Consider the following 17,252-nt stretch of genomic DNA (forward strand, 5'->3'; position numbering starts at 1 on the left):
TCCTCCCTTTAAAATGTGTGCTGGGAAAGCAGAGAGGGTCTTCTGTGAGGCACTACCAAATGATTACAGAGAAAGCTAAGACAACTGGTAAGATTTAAGGGGATTGTATTTATTTAGTCTGAAGAGATTAAAGCTAAATATTGAGTAGTTATTTTCAATTCTATAAATTTATGAAAAGAATTATTATTCTGAGGCAAGCTAGATTATTATATCTGTATAATTTACAACAAATTAAGAGGAATATGGTTAAATTGCATTAAGAGACTCTAATTAACACTAGGCCTTGCAAAAATTCAGGGCGGATTTCAAAAAAACAAAGGAACCCTTGTCTTTGTATAGCTTTCTGAGCAATTTAGATAACTGCCCATCTTGTGGCTTAGTTATAGAATAGCAGGACACTGGATCCTTGATTAAAATTATAGGTATATAGACTCATAGAACTGAAATATAGGCTCAGTAGATTATAGTTTCTCATTTATATGTTTTGTAGATTTCTGTTGCCACCCACTCACCAATAGTATATACAAATGAAAGTATAGGATATGAAATCTTGAAGGTTAGAAATTTATCATGCTCAAGCTTTTTTCAGGTTACAGACAAGAACTAGTCTTTTATCTCAAGAAAAATGCATATAGTTACCTGCACCCATCCATGGTGCTCAGGTCCCCAAATTTAATGGCCAGGGGGAGGCAATGTGCTATAGTGCCTGATGACAAAGCACTTGTACTTATTATATTTACATATGCATTGAAATCTTCCCTTTTCCACCTACTCGTCTTAGAGTCTTGAGAATGTTCATTTATCCAAGTCTATTTTCTCATTTCTAAAATGAGAATTACTTATCTTCTGCATGGAATTTTTTGGTGAACATCAATTACATAACAAAAGTTAAAAAAAATTAAAACATACTAGTATGTTCTGATTCAGAGCAGATACTATATAAAAATATTTTTTCAATTTCAAGTTGTGATCCACAATAAGAATTTGATAGTAAGATTAATTCAGAGAGCAGGGCTGATCAGGGAGTTGTGGCGCCGCGCCCTGTCACACACAGAGCAGGGCAGATCTGGGGGTTGGGGTGCCGCCCCTGGTTACACTCAGGGCAGGGCCGATCCGGGGTTGTGGCACCACCCCCTGTCATGCTGATCCCGGGGGTGTGAGGCCTCACTGCTCCACTGATCCCAGGGCCCTGAAGCCTTGCTGCTCGGCTGGCTTTGGGGCCGTTTGGCGTTGCTCCACCGCTTGGAACCTACGTATGCAAATTGGCCGCCATCTTTGTTGGCAGTTAATTTGCATATTGCCCTGATTAGCCAATGGGAAGCGTAGCAAAGGTACGGTCAATTATCCTTTTTGTCTTTTATTAGATAGGACTAGAGGCCCGTTGCATGAAGAGATTCATGCAATAGGCCTTCCCTTGCCCTGGCTGCCAGCACCGGTTTTTCGGCAGGCACCAGTTTTCCTCTGGCACCTTTGCTCTGGATGGAGCCTTCAGTCTTTGCGGCTCCAATGGAGCCTTTAGTCTTTGAGGCTCCAGACGGAGCAGCCTTCAGTCTTCACGACTCCGGACGGAGCCTTCAGTCTTTGCTCCACCGCTTCACCCCTTTGTATGCAAATTAACTGCCATCTTTGTTGGGTTAATTTGCATACTCTCCTGATTGGTGAGCATAGTGGAAGGATGGTTAATTTACATGTTTGTCTATTATTAGGTAAGATATATGTATATATATATGTTTATATATATATGTATATATATACTCAATACTTTAAAATAAATTTTAAAAAGCACAAAAAAAAATTAATTCAGCAGGTTATGATTTATTTAAAAAATTAAAAGGAATAAAAAATACTTATCGTACTTAGTAATCATAAATAATGTTTTGAATACATTTTTTAAAAATATGTTTTTATTGATTTTTACAGAGACAGGAAGGAAGAGAGAGAAACATCTATTGGCTGCCTCCTGCACACCCCCTACTGGGGATCAAGCCCATAACTCCAGCCCTGACCAGGAATCAGCAGGCAAACTTGCGGTGCAGGGACAAGTTCAACCAACTGAGCCACACTGACCAGGTCTGAATATTTGTTTTTCTGTGATATATATGTATTTGTGTATAAGAGTGTTGTGGAGCCCAGCTGGGTGTGGCTCAGCGGTTGAGCATCGACCCAGGAACCAAGAGATCTCGGGTTCGATTCCTGGTCAGGGCATATGCCCAGGTTGCGGGCTCGATCCCCAGTGGAGGGCATGCAGGAGGCAGCCAATCAATGATTCTCTCTCATCATTGATGTTTCTATCTCTTTTTCCCTCTCCCTTCCTCTCTGACATCAATAAAAATATATTTAAAAAAAAGAGTGTTGTGGAGCTCTTGTGTACTAATAGAGATAGCTATGTGATATTTCTTATTGTGGCTTATGGTCAAAAGCTGATGGTCACTATAGGTTATTGTTTTTAATTTTATCCTTTTGTTTTATTTTTCTAGTGCTTTCTGTAGGACCACAATATATGTTCCTCCTCAGCGATGTCTATGTTGAAATAACATGACATCATCTTATATGTAAGGCAATGGCTTTACAACAATATACATCCATCCACTCTCTTCAGCCTTGGATGCGATGATCCTCAAATATTTTACTTCTACACATGTTACAAACCCTACAACATATTGCTATCATTTTTGCTTTAAATGCTAAACTTTTTATCAAATAATTGAGAAAAAATAACAACTTCCACATTTATTATTTCTGATGTACTTCAGTGTTTCCTATAGATCGGAGACTCTATCTTCCACTAGCCTCCCTCAGCCTAAAAAATTTCCCTTAGCATTCTTTGTAGTGTGGCTCTGCTGGCAATAACCTCTATCACCCTTGACCATCTGAAAACATCTGTCTCATCCCCACAATTAAGGGACATCTTTGCTGGCTATAAAACTCCAGACTGATAATCCCTTTTCTCAGTACCTCGAAGGTGTTGCTCCATTGCCATCTGACTATTTTGCTTTTGATAAAAAGTAAGAAAATATCCCCATCATTGTTTATCTGTATATATGTTGTCTCCTCTTCACTTGTTGCATATAAGATTTTTCTCTTTATCCTTAGCTTTCAGCAATTTGGCCATGATGTATCACAGTGTTATTTGGCTTCTTTTCTTCTGCTTGAGATTCATTAGGTGTATTGAATCCTGGAGTGGATATTTCTAATCAAATTTGAAAGTTGCACAGTCATTAGCTTTTCAAATATTTTCTCTCTCTCCTATCCCCCTTCCCTGACTTTTTGAGGCTGCAGAGACACAGACTTTATTTCAGTTTCTCAAATGGGCCAAGCTCTTTCCTACCTTGAAATTTTAACCCTTGCTTTTCTCTCCACCTAGAACCTTTTATCCCCAAATCTTTGCATAGTTGGCTTCTGGTTACAATTCCAGTGTTACTTCATAAACACCTACTCGTGAGGTCTGCCTTAATTTCTATTCTAAAGAAGAATACTTAATAAAAAATTGAAGTTATCCTTCTCTGTTATTTGCCGACCTGATCACTGTGTCTTCCGCTACTAAAAAGTAAACTCTGTGAGAGAAGAAATCTTGTCTATTTTATTCACTGTTGCATCTTCAAATTTAGAGAAGTGCATGCACATAATAGGTACTCAAAAATATGTTTACTAGGTAAAGGATCAATGCATATGTTTATATTTATTATTTGTATTTTTTTGAGGAATACAATGGACTGAATTGTGTCAAAACCCTCATCCCCAATGTGATAGTAGTTGGAGAAGGGGCCTTTAGTTGATAATTAGGTTTAAATAGGCCATGAAGGTGGGGCCCTCCTGATGTGAATAGCACCCTTATAAGAAAAGGGAGACACCAGAGCTCTCTCCCTATGCCATGCGAGGACACAGTGAGAAGGTGGTTGTCTATAGGCCAAGAGGAGCATTATCACCACAAACTGACCATCCTGCAACCTGTTCTTAGACCTCCAGCTCTAAGAACTGTAAGGAAATAAAAATCTAAGCCCCCCCAACCTACAGTGTTTTGTTATGGCAACCTGAACAGATCAAAACAAGGAGCATATTTTCAACACATGTTTTCAATTTATTTTCATATTGGGGCCTTCATTCATTTCTCTTTTGTTAAATACAATTACTCTTCTAATTTATCAGTAAGATTTTTAGGAAAGAATGAGTGAAAGTAATGAGAGAGTGACACTTCCTTCTGCATCATTGTCCAGGACATTCTGTTTGTCTATACTATGAAGTGATGGCTGAAGACTTACAGCTCATCTATCTGTAGCTGAGTTTGAAGCTACTTAGTGTTGATATAATATTATCTATTAAAAGTTGGCACTTAGATAGAATGAAAGGTCTGAGGTCAACAGGTTTGCTTGTTTTGAAACAGCTTCTGTCAGTATGGTTCTTCCTGTGGCTCATTCCGAGTAGTAACTGGTGCTCTGAGGGGAGGGTCACTCACCCTTGGGTGTTTTCTAAATGCTGTCTGAGTATCTGAGTAACCTTTAAACTTATGTATTTTTTGCTTGGCTATTATTCTTTCTCCCCAGAATGCCTTCTCTCCCCCACCCCCCCTTTTTTTAAACCACAGTGCACTTCACCAAAACCCACCTCATGTGTCATCTCCTTCGAAAATCCTTTCCAAAATCTTTTAGAGCAAGAGTCAGTAAACTTTTTCTGTAAATGACCAGAAAATATTTTAGGTTTTGTACATCAGTCTCTGTCATTACTACTCAACACAGACAATATAACATGGACGCTGCAGGCCTTCTTGGTCATTCTTGCCTTCTTGCAGGTAAATGAATGCCATGGCTATGTTTCCATAAAATATAATTTACCAAAACAGATAAACTATAGTTTCTGACACCTCTCCTAAAGTAGTAGACCTAAATAATTGTTCCTGTCAAATTATAAGGTGGTTGATTGTTCAGTTGGGCTACTTTGAACATAGTTACTATGCAATGGACTCTGTTCCTAGCACATACGATGGACACACAGTAATTCTTTACAGAATGAATCAAGGAAAAGAAGAAAATGTGATATGAAAATGGAGAGACAGAAGGGAGTGAGAAAATGACTATATTTGATAATGTTAGTTGCTGAAACAGATAAACCCCCAAACCTCAGTGTCTTACCACAACAATGATTGATTTCATCGTGTAATGGCAGGGTCAGTGGAGTAGACTCTGTTCTACACAGTCTTTCAGGGACCCAGGTCCTTCCATCTAAAGGCTCCATCACTTACTTTAGGTCCTCAGGATCCTTTCTATTCAGCTAGGGAAAGAGAGCAAGGATCACAAATGAGAGGTTCTAGTGGCTCAGGGCTGCCCATCATTTCTACCCATGTTCTGTTGTCAAGATCTCAGTCCTAGGTACCCCCCTATGGTGGAAAATAGAGGCTAAAAAATGCAATCTAGTTTTGTGCCATGGAAGAACAGGGGGTTACATATATTGGTGAGCTGTGGCAATCTTGTTTGGATTGCAATGAAAGAAGGCAATACGGTGATAAAGCAGTTTATAAGACACTTCCCAGAGGGAGGAAGTAGCATTTTCAATGATGGCATATAGGTTAATTTTCTCAATAGAAGCTTGAAGTTCTTGCCAGTGCTGTCGTTTACAAATACATAAGCTATTTTAGATAACTATAATTGTGTGCCATTGTGGGAAAAAAAACACAAAACTATGATTGGTCTCTAAGATACACTAAAACACTGCAGCAGATGTATGAGAATGGGTGAGGTTACAGGCATTAAGTTTGGTTATCTTAAAGCCCAAGGTACAATTATCAATCTGAAAACAATTTTATCCTAATTTAATCTTAATTACAATGAGCCTCTTCCTCAGTAACTATAATTAGGTCCTTCAAAATAATCCCATTGGGCATTCCTCAGAATTATTTAGAGTGCTCACTTATCAGTTGGTGAGAAATCCTGGTAGAAATGGGAAGGCAGAGACCTTATATATAAGAAAGCACTTTATAAAGTATCGTATGAAAGAAATACATTGATAATGCAATAGTGGGTGGTTACTATAATATTATGATTGCCATTATTTCAGTTGGGTTGCTTATGGAGTTGACATACCAGTAATGACACCTGCCTAAGGGAGATTAATCCATGAGACCTATCTTTATTAGAGGATTACAGAGAAGCTGTTTTTCTGGTGCTGCAGAAAAGGATTGTGGGTCCCTTCCAAAATTCTATGTCTTTAAAAATCTGGTTTCAAAGTGGTATTTCCAGGACAGTAGATACTTTGGGGAAGCTGTTTTTTAGCATTAGTTCCTGGGTGCGAGTCCTGTTGTCCTTCTAGTGGTTTGTGACACCAATGAAAAATACTTGGAATTGGATTCAAGCTCCTGAGCTGAGGCAGTTTGAAGAGAGCCACCTGGGGGTTGGAAAAAAATGGCTGCCCTTTCGTTTACAAAATGATGAGGCCCCACCTCTGAAGCAGCAGTGCCTTAAGTGGTCCTCCCATTCTATCCATGACAGCTACAGAAGCACCCAGCGCTGGTCCACCTCATGGTCTCCAGCAAAGTCTTCAACATTTAACAATTGCTGCCATGACTGTGGCTCCTGGGCTCCCTGTGCCATCTCTCTCACCACCTTAGAGCATGGGTATATTTAGCTCAGAAACATGCTTAGCAGTTGGGCAGAAAGGTTTGTCATGATTTCTGGTTTCTGACGTGTCTTTTCTCTTAGGATGTGAATTATCTTTGTTGACACTGAAGACTAAATAGAACACAAGTGTAGTGAAGGTAAATGAAGGCTATCCATTTGTTTTGATGATTGTTAAATTTTTATTTTATATATTTAAGAAATTTTATGTGTATCTAAGAATGTAAAATTTGCCATTACAAAAATTAAAATGACATACGTATGTGTAATACAACTAATGATAGAACTAACCAAAGAAAGGAAACATCACCATTAAATAACTAGTTCAGATGTGATTTCACTTTGGAAGGTAAAAATTCATGGAAAGACATATGTAAAACTTTAGACAATAAAAAAAAATCATGGAAAGAATTTAGGGGAAGTGTGGTGTGTGCTATGTATTGGTATTGGAAGGGGTTTCTCTCTTCCCGTGACCAGCACAGAGAGAGAGAGAAACAGGGGTTGATGAATCTTGATTAGAACGCAACAAGGTTTAAGGAAAAATGAAAAAACACAAGACTGAGACAGAAAGAGAGTGAAAGCTGGGCCTGGGTGTGGCGTCTGCCCTCTGATGGAGGGACAGACTCAGAGAGAGCCAGCACAGGAAGGAGTTTATTAAATACTCGAATAACAGGAAGTTACATCACACCTAGGTGGGCCTTGAGTTCCTGGCGACATCATGAGATCCATCCCCTTAACACTGGGCGGGAAAGTCAGACTGAGTGGCGTCCCAATCTCTTGATTAGGTCCGCCCCCAGGGCGTGGCTCTGCCTATGCTCTGAGTTTCAGCCAACATAATTAAAGATGCCCGAGTGTTTACTAGCGGCCCTCAACATATTGGGCACTCAGAAACATGGTAAGCTCTCAATAAATGAGTCATTAGTAATCGTTTTAGTTAATATTGATTGAGTACTTACTATGGCTCAAGCACTGTTCTAATAATCTTATGATAAAATAACTCTATGACATATAATGTAAATCCTATGATTTCCATTTTATAGATGAGGAAACTGAGGTACAGAGAATTGATGGATCCTTTCTAGGTTCACAAAGTAAATTCAAAGCCAGAATTCAATCCCAGCTAGCCTGACTCCAGGAGCCCACCTGATAACCTTTCTTACATTCTGTTGCTCACCAAATTGGAATGTGGGAGTGCTTTCCTGTGCCCCTTTTCTTTTTCCTGGTTTCTCAGGGTGCAGTTCTGAGAAAAAGGAGGAACTATCCTTTCCCATGCGATGTCCACAGCTTTTCTTCTCCTGTCCAGGCAGCAGCCACAGCTCCAGGTGGAAAGGGCAACCTACTCATTAAGGAAGTCTCATGTCTGCAGCTCAGGCGGCATCAAGGTGTTTGGAGAAGATAAGAAGGCTCTAGGCTGGTGAGTACGGGGCAACAAAGGGCCTTCTGTCCTCCCCAAACTCCCCAAAGACCTCCAGCACAGATTGGCTGGCATAGCTGTTTTGGAGTAGGTCGCAGAAACTTTTTTACTGAGAACAATTAAACCACAAATAATCTCCTTCAACCAACTTCTCCTCCCCTCACCCCATACATTTGAAATTTTATTTTTTCCCCTAGCCTTAATAAATTGAGATTTGCTGGCATATGGCTTCATTGAGCAGGGGAAAATCATTACAACTTAAATGTTTCTTCCCTTTTCGCATAATGAATAAGAAGTAATAGTCTAGGATGTATAGCAAAATGTTTTTCTGCTTTGGCTTCAAACCACCTTATAGAAAAAATTTTGAGATATGCCTGTGGGAGTATAAACTATAATGTTGGTTATTCAAGTCAAGAAGACTAAACTTTAAGGCATTTATATTGGTGAAAGGGGTCTCTTCCTGTAATAAAGACTGGAAGACCATGTGCTCATTCCAGTGTTCTTGCCATCGCTAATCAGATCTTCTTTAAATATATTAAATAACCTGGTGAATATGCTTTCCAAGTGATCTTGATTGGTAACAGATCATTGCCCTTTGAAGTAAAATTCCTTTTTTTTTTTTTTAATAGGATGAAATAATCAGGAGCTGAGTCTGAAGAAAACATGGGTGATTAAAAAAAGTAATAAGGCTTTTGGTGAAACACAAGGTGTGGCTAAAATAATAAGATTAAATTTAATTGTGTAAAGTTATTGCTGTGAAGGCAATTTCCAAAAGAGCAACTACTACAACAGCAGCAAAAACTGCATAGGTGTGTGGCAACGTTGAGTTTGTGGTCTCTTGATCTAACAGGTGGCCACTTTATCTAACGACAGTTTTTTTTTGCATGTTTGAATCTCTTAAGGATGTTTACAAGACTTAGTTTCATATTTTGTAGTCACATGGTGTATACATTTAAGCAACTGTGCTGGTATAATTCAGCTTTGATAATAGGAAAATGAAGGTCCTAACACTATTTGATAAGGAGAAAAGTCAAGTTAGGTCAGTGCTTCTGGTTTAGAGATAACTACAGTAAAATCATGTTTGTTAGTTTTTTCTGTTATGTATCTTATATACAATCCTTTCTGTAGTATTCAGAATGGTTGTGAGTAATGCAAGGGTCCTCTGAGCTGAAAAGAATTATGGAGTTCTCTCAGTAGCTTGAAATAGGAGCAGGAATCTATTTTTCCTGTAGCATATGGGGTGGGGAATTAACATACATTAAACTTCTCTAGTAGGTCTTCATTTTTATTATTGCCATTAGATTTAAAATCTCAAAAGGATAGTTTTAAATTCTAATTGAAAAATTCGCATTTCATGCTTGTTACTTCTGGGTTTCATTTTGGGAAATGGTGGCTGTTTCTCAAGTTACATGGCAGACAGGAAAACCCTAGCCTGGCGGTAAACAGATTAGGGCAAAGCCCTTTCTATGCTTGTTCCTGCTAGATTTGTGATGTTGGACAAGTTATCCCCTGTCTCTCTGGGCCTCAAAATCACATCGTTAAAATGAATAAAATGATGGACAAAAATCGTGCACCTATGGATGAGGACAGTGGGTGGGGAGTGAGGGCGGAGGGTGGGGCGGGAACTGGAAGGAGGGGAGTTATGGGGGGGGGGGGGCAGGAAAGAGGAACAAATGTAATCTGAACAATAAAGATTTAATATTAAAAAAAAATGAATAAAATGAACTACAAGATGTCCACTCAGTTCTAACCCTTAGTGACTTGCTGTTCTCTAAAGCCACAAATTGGGTATGCTGTGGTTTTAATAGCACAGATAGCCTAAGACACTGGTTTCCTTGGCATTCTGGCATTAAAAAAAAAAGCCAGCTTAGCAAATTCATTTTGTCTTCCCTCAGAGTTTGAACTGGGAGAGGGAATGACCTACCCAAGCACTCACACAGTCATTATTCTTATGGTGAGGCAACTTAACAACCAGCTTGCCTGTTTCTTGGTTGACATACCCAGGAATTATCATCATTACATGCCTTATGCATTGTTTAATTGATGGACTGCATTGTTTAATTTTGGAATGGTGCATTTTGCAATACCCCCTTCCTTTTGATGGTTTTAAACCATAGAGCCAATACAGAAAATCAACTCTCTTCAGTATGTAGACATAATTGACATTGAGTTCTCATGTAGTTCAATCCTATATAATAAAAGCTTAATATGCTAGTGTCCGGTTGTCTGGTCAGCCATTCAACCAATCAAAGCATAATATGCTAATGATATGCTAAGACCGCTCAACCACTCGCTATGATGTGCACTGACCGCCAGGGGGCAGATAGTTGCTTGGTTGACCAGTCACTATGATGTGCACTGACCACCAGGGGCAGACGCTCCAACTGATAGGTTAGCTTGCTGCTGGGGTCTGGCGGATTTGGACTGAGTGAGCTGGGCCAGACATGCTCTGGAGCCCTCCTGCAGTCCCTCCCTAGATGGCCAACCTCCCGTGTCCCTCCCCGACCCTGATTGTGCACAAGTGGGGTCCCTTGGCCTTGCCTACACCCCTTCACAATCTGTGACCCCTTGGGAGATGTTGGAGAGCCAGTTTTGGCCCCATTCTGCAGGCCAGCCCGAGGGACCTCATTAGTGCACAAATTCATGTACTGGGCCTCTAGTATGATTATAACCATTCTAGGTTGGACTAGAACAATTCAGAAAAAGGATCAGTTCTTCATATTCACAATCATGAAATTGTAAACCATTTACATTGTTAAGTCACGCAAATATTGCATATAAAGCCATTTGAGATAACCCTAAGTTCCTAACTCCTCATCCACAACTCTTTTTTCTATGTCACAAAACTACAAAAAGAAAGCAGAACATTTGCTGAAAGTAACAATTTAAATCCTCAGATTATCAGAAAATGTTTCCAATTCATAAATCATGGCATAAGTATAAAACTTCCTCCTCCTGGTTTTAAACGTGATCCAGGAACGTAACACTGAGGTGTCTGCATTGGGCATCAGTGCTCAGCTTCCAGATGTGATGTGAGTGACTAAAAGCTAAGTCTAGCTTTTCACATACATCTTTTCTTAAGCATTTAAAAACTCTGCACATTTAGGGGGAGGGCATCCTTGCCTGACAATAGGGAGTGATAATTGGTCATGTGTAACATACAACTCAAACTCAGAAATGTTGGAGGGGTGTTTAACTGGAATTGATCTTGGAATATAAAACTCATGGCAAAAAGGCTCTTCAGTAAGATAATCCGTACTTTTAAACTGCAAATTCTACATGAAGATGCAATTTATGGTCCTAGCAGGCACTCAAAGACACCTTTTGAAGTTGAGTTAAAGTTGTTTATGGCCAGTCAACCCTGAGACAAATGGGAATACACTTTGGCATCCTTAGAAGATAGTGTCAAACCCCTCAAATTTTAAGTCAATTTTGGAAGGTTTATAAGCTTTAGATATTTAGGTTTAAACAAGTTCTTTTAATATTTTATAGTTATAGACTGAACTCCTAGAAATAAATCTATATTTATCTTTTGCTTTGCATAGGAATATAACTATCTATCTATATGTACTTATGTCTATCATCCTTGCATCTTCCCAAGATGGCCATGAGTAGATTTGGGGCAAGGATAACAAAGAAAGACAGAGAAGGGAAATTAAGCAAGAATTGGAGGAAGAGGAGAGGAGGAAGAAAGAATGTTAAGCAAGAACTTAGCCAATCTGTATAAACTATTTTTGTCTTTAATATGTTTCTTTTATATTTCTCTGAGATGCTACTATTGAAAATGATATTATGGTGAGCTCTGACTGGTTCGAGTATAAATTATTATTCCAGTATAAGTCAGCAGATAAAGCTCTTTTTTTTTTTCAATTGATTTTCCTTCCCAGGCAAAGAAATCCCCCTCTAGTTGGCAGGAATCTTTTTTTAAAATATATTCTTATTGATTTCAGAGAGTAAGGGAGAGGAAGAGAGAGATAGAAACATCAATGATGAGAGAGAATCATTAATTGGCTAGCTCCTGCATACCCTCCACTGGGGATCAAGCCTGCAACCCAGGCATGTGCCCTGACCAGGAATCGAACTGTAACCTCCAGTTGGGCAGGGATCTCTTGTTAGTTTTCCTCCATATCTAGAATGGTATCCTCCTGCAGAGGAAAGCTGGCATCTGTGTGTAAAAATTAGTCCACTGGCCTCAGTGGTTGAGAATGTCTTTCTACTTCATGGATGCATTTGTGCCTTTCTGAAGCTGTGCACTTGGATAAAAACAGATAGTTCATCCAAAAGGGCATGGTTATTCTTTCATTAGGCATATAACTCTAAGTTTGAGTTGAATTATATATAACTAGAGGCCTGGTGCATGAATTTGTGCACTAGTGGGATCCCTTGGCCTGGCCTGCAAGATTGGGCTGAAACCGGCTCTCTGATATCCCTCGAGGGGTCCCGAATTGCGAGAGGGCACAGGCCAGGCTGAGGGACCCCACTGGTACATGATCAGGGCTGGGGAGAGACATAGGAGGTTGGCCAGCTGGGGAGGGACCATGGGAGGGCTCCAGGGTGTGTCTGGCCGATCTTGCTCAGTCCCTATCAGCTGGACCCCAGCAGCAAGCTAACCTACTGGTTGGAGCGTCTGTCCCCTGGTGGTCAGTGCACATCATAGTGAGCGGTTGAGTGGCCTTAGCATATCATTAACATATTATGCTTTGATTGGTTGACCAGCCGACCAGCCAACTGGTCGGTCACTTAGCATATTAGGCTTTTATTATATAGGATTTTTGTGAAGAAAAGCATATTGGTCACCTTTTGCTGGGTTATGTTGCAATAACAAATAACCTCAAATGTTGGTGCCTTTATAAAAGCGAAGCTAAAATTTTTCTCATGTTACAGGTTGACTTAGGTCAATTGTGGCCTCATTCCTTTCACTTTGGGATCCAGGTTAATAGAAGAACCCCACCTGCAAACGTGACAGCCCTGTGTTAGAGGAAAAGAGAGAGGTGGTGGACTTCACAAAGGCTCCCAAAGCTTCTGCACAAGTCAGTATCACTGCCATGTCCTTTGCCAAAGACAATCACATGGCCGAGTCCTCCCACATGGAGACAGTGGATACATATTTTGAAAACTAATACAATCAACCAGAGACACAACAGTTTAAAGTTGTGTGCTCTGCTGGGGGACTAAAATGCAGACTGATCTATGCCTTGCCAGCCTCTCTCATAACTTATGACTTTATCCTTGTGGTAACAAAACAGCAAAGCCAAGGAGCAAGATTTATGGAGAAAATCTTTTGTTGGCATTCATAGTACCAAATATACTTTTAAAAAGAAGTGTCACAAAGAGCCTTAACACTATAACCAATGAACTACTTCCCCCAGGAAGCCTTCCAGGATTAGCCCAACACTGCAACTTACCAGTTCCTTTATAACAGCTCCCTTCTACTGCTCTTACTCCATCAATGAGCCCTCTAGTTTGTGTTAATATTAAATCATAATGAACAATTGTTTTTATTGCTTGTTTCTCATATTGGATTAGATGTTATTGAAGAGCAGAGGTTGCTATGCAGCGCAGTGAAAGTTATTGCTTAATTGTGAAGTTCCTTAAAGTCATACCAAACCCAGACTTATTCTAGTCACTTCTCAAAGTAAGAAAAAAATTTGGTTTCAAACGCTTTATCACTTAGCTTTTATTTCAAGATATAGAGTAAAACATAGGCAACATTCATTCATTTTTTTATTTAACAAACTAGAGGCCCGGTGCATGAAATTCATGCAGAGGGGTGTGCCCCTGAGCCCAGCCTGCACCCTCTCCAATCTGGGACTCCTTGAGGGATGTTCAACTGCCTGTTTAGGCCCTATCCAATGGCTGCTGGCTCCCAACTGCTTGCCTGTCTGCCTGACTGCCCCTAACTGATTTTGCCTTCCAGCCTGATCACCCCCTAACCACTCCCCTGCCAGCCTGATCGATGCTTAACTGCTCCCCTGCAAGCCAATTGCCCCAACTTCCCTCCCCTGCAGGCCTGGTTAACCCCAACTGCCCTCCCTGCTGGCCATCTTTGACCACATGGGGGCGGCCATCTTGTGTGTTGGAATGATGGTCAATTTGTATATTGCCTCTTTATTAGATAGGCTACTGAATGTCCAGTATATTCCACACACTAAGACAGGTGCTGAGTTGTAGCACCAGGTGCTCACAGTTTCAGCTCTCATGAACCTTACCTTTTGGTGGGAATGATCCAGACAAATCAAATATACTCTAAGAATATATAGGAGACCTGACTTACTTTGCAACTCTGTGAAGGTTTCTCTGAGGAAATGACAGATGAGCTTAGATTTGAAGGAAAAGTAACAGTTAACTATATAAAGGATAAAGAGAAAACAATTCAAAGAAGATTCAAAGGCATGTGCAAAGGCCCTGAGGTGGGAGGAAGAAAAAGAAAGACCAGTTGGGAGGGAGTACAAAAAGCAGAGTGGTACATGATGTGAGAAACAGGTAGGGTCAGTTTACTCAGAGCCTTGTATGTCATGCTCAGAATTTGGGTCTTCAGCCACTGAAAGGTCTTTAGGATGGAATGAAACAAGGGAATTTTAATTTTTAGACATCATTCTGATGTCATGTGAAATAGATTGGAGAGTGGCGAATGGGTGACAAGACACAACGTGAAGTCTTTTGCAGTAGTAGACATAGGGATTTCTGCTCAGTGCAAAATTGACATCTACAAGTTGGATGGTACACTATTAATATTCTGGATCTCTAGTTTCAGCAACTAAGTTTTTAAAAATCAGATGCGAATCTTGCCCTGGCTGGTATGGCTCAGTTGTTTGGGCATCGTCCGTGCACCGAGAGGTTTCTGGTTCCATTCTTGGTCAGGGTACAAGACCTAGTTGTGGGCTTGATTCCCAGTAGGGGGTGTGTGGGAGGCATCCCATCAATGTTCTGCTCTCACATCAATGTTTTTCTCTTTCCCTCTGCCTTCATCTCTATTTAAAAATCAATATGAATATTTAAAAATAAAATAAAAATCAGACCATAATCTAGCAGAAAAAGTTAATTTAAGTTGGCCCATGGTTCATGATTTACACTATTCAAAATTAACTCTTAGCTAACTACTCTAAATTATACCAAGGTTGTAGAACCTCTAATGATTTCAGTGGATGGGCTTCCGGGAATCCATTAAGGTCCTCAAATCCCATGAAAATTGTGTGTGCTTATGCTTATATGTTTTTCTAGGGAGAAAATCCATATTTTTTTTATCATCTTCATGGTCCCCAAACAGCTAAGAACTATTGGTTTACATTGTCACTTGACCAATCATAGTTACTCCATCACCAGAATGCAGTCCTGAGTATCATCTTGCATTGGTTAAAAAGGTTAGCTGACTGGCAAAGGTGAGTTCCTCTTCCTTAATGCAATTTTGTTGCTGAGAGATGGCAGTCCAGGCTGATATGCATTTTCCATAATTTCTCCACCTTCTCTAGTGACCTTGATGGCCACATTTTGAAACTGGCAGCATCACAAGATGGAGGAATCCTTGATTCCCGAGTCATGGAAGCAGCCAGGACAGCTGTCCGACTATGAACACCTGCATTGGATTGAGGCGATTAAAAATAAATTTTTATTGTTTTATGTGATTGAGATTTAGGGTTATTTGTTACAGCAGCTAATCTACCCTGGCATACAAAAATAACATCTCACACTGAAGATGCAGTAAAATGAGTGTAATGGTGGGGGCAAAAGTCCTCGTTGGATTTCTTTCTGGATCTAAGAAACAGCACTGCCGGCAGGACACAGTTTCACAGTGTCGCTTTGTGATGTCTAAGTCATTCTGGGCTCGGATTTCTCAGAAATTGAGTCCTCAGTTGCATGAGAGTATGATTACCATAGATAGCTAATATAAATGGCTTTTAACCACATGAGAACAGTTCTAATATGGTAAAAGAGAGACATGTTTTAAGTGGGTGGAGATAGTCATTCATTCAACAAATTTTTGTTTATCGAGTTTCTTTAATGTGTATTAAAATGTACCCAGGATTTTGTTTTATTCCCGTATGGTAAGATAATAGACACACAGATAACTGTTTGTTTGTTTTTTAAAAAAGAGTTTATTGCTTACAGTTAATTGGATGAGACATGTTAAGCCATGCCTAACATTTTTCAGGGGTTTCCTACTGGCTACTGACAAAGTTTTCAAACTTCAGTCATCTACTAGTATGCATCATTGTCTCAATTTTGCTTTATCTGTCTAGTCCCTCTTACAGTATTTTCTTAAGATTTTTTACAGATCAACTTACCTGATATTGTCTATGTTAGCTTCACCTTAAGCAATTTTTGTATCTGTATAGTTTAGTGCTAATAAAATATTTTTCTCATTTGCATAAAATAAGTACATGACCTCTGAAAATATTTAAAGCATAGTTTGTGTGGTGCCCATGCCGCCATGTGGGAAGTCCCAGCTGGGAGGATGGTGTTCGGTCCACTGAGCATACTTTTCAAGGTTCCTTATCATGTACCACTGACTCCTTTTTTGTATCCTCTTCAATCGTCAGGACATCAGTCATGATGACTGACCTTAATTTTCTGATTATGGTATGTTTAGTCTTTCTTCCTCAAACAGTTTTGTGCCTTAAACACTGCCTCCTCCACCTCAGACAGGTCCCTGGGCTGCCTCTAAATATCTAAGAGAGCTCTGTGCACCGGCTTCCCTCCAGGCTCTCCTCCTACTCACAGCCCTCAAACTTGTGCTGCCTCCAGTCCCTGCTTTGCTACTACTGGATTTTGTCTTCCTATTTCGTTCCTTCAGGATGATGTGTGGGTGTGATTTTCTACGAGCTTTAATTCTACCTTTATCCCTACATGCTGACTTTGGGAGCTCCTTGGTTTAAAACTCTGAAATGCATGGACCAATCCTATCCCATTCACTCAGTTTTTTGTCTTAGGTTCCTAGAACCCAATCACGGTACAACGCTGCAGACTCCCCCACTCCCCCAAGAGGAAAGCAAGGCTCTTGCATGGCTCTTCTCTCTGCTTGGAATGTTTTCCATCTCTTTGGCCTTCTGGTATGTTCCTACTTAGCTTGCAAAACTCTGTTCCCATATCACCACTTCCTGGCAGCCTTATTTGCTCGCCCGCCCTCGGCAGGGTTATGTTTTCCCTATTCTCTTGTCTGTGATTGTTAGTCTAGACATCTGTCTCTTCTGCTTGTTTGAAGATGTACAAGGCAGGGAATATATTTTAATTATCTT

The 17,252-nt window shown here is 40.0% G+C and overlaps 2 long non-coding RNA genes across 8 annotated transcripts in view; one reads left to right on the forward strand and one right to left on the reverse strand.

Moving 5' to 3' along the window:
- Window positions 1-2,258: 2,258 nt before the first annotated feature.
- Window positions 2,259-17,252, reverse strand: part of LOC139005301 (uncharacterized) — a 40,609-nt gene continuing 25,615 nt past the window's right edge. The window contains exons 2-4 of the long non-coding RNA XR_011470666.1: window positions 5,127-5,265; window positions 4,603-4,668; window positions 2,259-3,190 (exon numbers count right to left, since the gene is read on the reverse strand). This is a non-coding gene — a long non-coding RNA (uncharacterized lncRNA). The remainder of the gene's footprint in view (window positions 3,191-4,602; window positions 4,669-5,126; window positions 5,266-17,252) is intronic.
- Window positions 7,448-16,341, forward strand: LOC139005300 (uncharacterized). Of its 7 annotated transcripts, none has more exons than XR_011470661.1 (4): window positions 7,448-7,500; window positions 7,909-8,019; window positions 8,649-8,828; window positions 12,904-16,341. It is a non-coding gene; the product is annotated as an uncharacterized lncRNA (long non-coding RNA). The 7 variants fall into 7 exon arrangements; XR_011470660.1 differs by lacking the exon at window positions 7,448-7,500 and having other exon boundaries at window positions 7,862-8,019; window positions 12,904-15,398; window positions 15,489-16,341; XR_011470663.1 differs by lacking the exon at window positions 7,448-7,500 and having other exon boundaries at window positions 7,862-8,019; window positions 12,904-15,380; window positions 15,489-16,341.

Source organism: Myotis yumanensis, unplaced genomic scaffold (genome assembly GCF_028538775.1).
Source record: "Myotis yumanensis isolate MYYU_CA2020_CCGP unplaced genomic scaffold, mMyoYum1.0.hap1 SCAF_3, whole genome shotgun sequence".
Lineage (NCBI taxonomy): Eukaryota > Metazoa > Chordata > Mammalia > Chiroptera > Vespertilionidae > Myotis > Myotis yumanensis.